Raw genomic sequence first — 2,240 nt, forward strand, 5'->3', positions numbered from 1 at the left:
CTATGGGATCAGCTTCTAGTAATTGAGGCATGTTCCTAACAGTGTTAAGGCACGTCTGTCTGCAAACACTATTTAAACAAATACACAAAAGAAATACTGCATCTTCCTATGAAGTGCCACATAAGGCCCAATTTCCTCTGTATTTAAGTCCATGAAAAGACACCCCATGAGAGGCTTGCATTTGAGGTCATCAGCCCAAATGATATTAAGCAAGCCCAAGAGCTCATCTTTACATTTTCCCAGTTGTATATGTTACTAGGCAAGAATAGCACAAGAAGGTGGATTAAGCATCCTATTTAAAAGACAAAGAATCAGAGCATTCTTTGCAATGAGTTGCTAAAACCAAGCCACTTGTGATGTGAAAAAACAGTAGTTAGCTACTCTCAACTAGTGCCAAAATGCTAAGCATGAATAATTCAGGAACACTAGTGACACAGGCCTTGCAGGAAGAGGCAGCCTCTCCATCCTGACAGCAGTAACAAGCTGCAGAAATGAAAGGAGCAGAAGCTTCACGATTAAGCAACCCATTGCCTCTGAGAGGCCCAACAAGCATGTACTGGAGAGCCCCGCAATCCCCCATGACTAGGCCCTTCCCAAAATACAGCTTCACTTCTCTGAGGTGATTGCTTGCAAGTGAGGCAGTTTTGTGCCCTCAGCATGAAATAATTCAACTCCACCTCCCAGAGAGCACCCTAAAGAACAGGTTACAGGTTCCTGTGGCCAAGAATCTGGCATTCCTTTCGAAAAACAGTAGTTTCCTGGAGCATGTAGCCCACAGCAGTAAGAGCTGCAAATAGCTGTTCAGTTGTTCTGGCCTTTACAATCCACTAGACAAATGGGGCAATAATGCAGGTTATTCAGGTGTCACAGAGGTGGGGTAACGTGCATTCCAGGATATAGGTAGTGCAATGCTCCATTTAGCCAAGTCAGAGCATTACTAGCAAGCAATCTGCTGTGAGAACAAAGAGTAATGCAGTTACTTCACTAAGTAGGCATGGTTGGCTTCACTGCAGGAAAAAACCCCCACATGTAAGCCAGAACTAGCTTTTGGACAGCTTCTTAGGTCTCTTGCTTTGCCAACTAAAAATGTGCACCAAAGATGTACAACAAAGGGGAGAAATGGTAGGTTTATGACTATCTTCTCTGTTGTATAAATGTAGCCTTTAAAGCTTTGTCTGCTTGCGTTTCCCTTAAAATTCAGACTTGTGTAAGACTGGTAGGAGAACCATAGCAAAGGACAGGAGTGAAAGTTCCCCCCATTAAGGACAGTTTACCCCTTTGAACTACACTTAAAAACCCTTGTTCAATTTTTAATGCTGAACTGAAAATGTCACAGAGTGGGGCTGCAGGAGCATGGGGTCTAGGCCAGCAAGTGGTGTGAAACTAATTATCTTTATTTAAATTAAATCCAATGGAGATACAAGTTTTGCTTAACACTGTTTCACTTAGTGCTTGGTTTTTCCAGAACCAATTAAGAGCACTAAGCAGGGCTTGCCCATACTATGTGTGTGGAGGGGTGGGGAAAAGAGGTGCCAGCACACTGTCCTACAAGGCAGCTGCAGGTAGGGAGTGAGAGAGGGTAGGGAGACACAGGGTGTGTTCAGCACAGCTCACCCAGGCAATGTGTTGCAGTGCAGGTGTGACCTGCCCACCCCCATCCAGCTGAACCCCACCCAGGGCAGCCCACACATGCCCAACCCCCAGTGATGGCACCACCCCAGCCAGCATGCACAGCTTCCCATCAAGGCTGCTTGCAGTGTAGCTGCAGCCAACCAGGTACTGCTGGGCTCCTTGCCTGCAGCAGCTTCTCCTCCCTCTGCTGCCTGACTCTGGGCAGAGGAATAGGGGGAAAGAGGGGAGAAGAGCTAAGCTACAGCTGGGTGGCTCCTGTCCCACTATGGAGGACTCCAGCTCCAGACTGCCTTCCACCCACAGGTGGCTGCTCAATGCACCAGGCAGCCAGAAGCAGGAGCTGGATTCCCCATTGTTTCATACATGCAGCACCTACACAACTTAGTCTGAAGTTAAACTGTTCTATGATCCATCCAAGGCACTATTAATACTTCATAAGCAGGAGTGCTTAGAGATGCACGTCACACCCCACCTTAATGCACACCTGGCTGCAGAACAGTCATTTAAGATGTGTAATATAAATATATTCACACCAACCTTGTCACTTGTAACCCACAGGCACCTTGGACTTAAGAGTTAAGATAGCACATCACCAAGTCCCACCAAAG

This window comes from Alligator mississippiensis, chromosome 3 (genome assembly GCF_030867095.1).
Source record: "Alligator mississippiensis isolate rAllMis1 chromosome 3, rAllMis1, whole genome shotgun sequence".
NCBI classification, from domain to species: domain Eukaryota; kingdom Metazoa; phylum Chordata; order Crocodylia; family Alligatoridae; genus Alligator; species Alligator mississippiensis.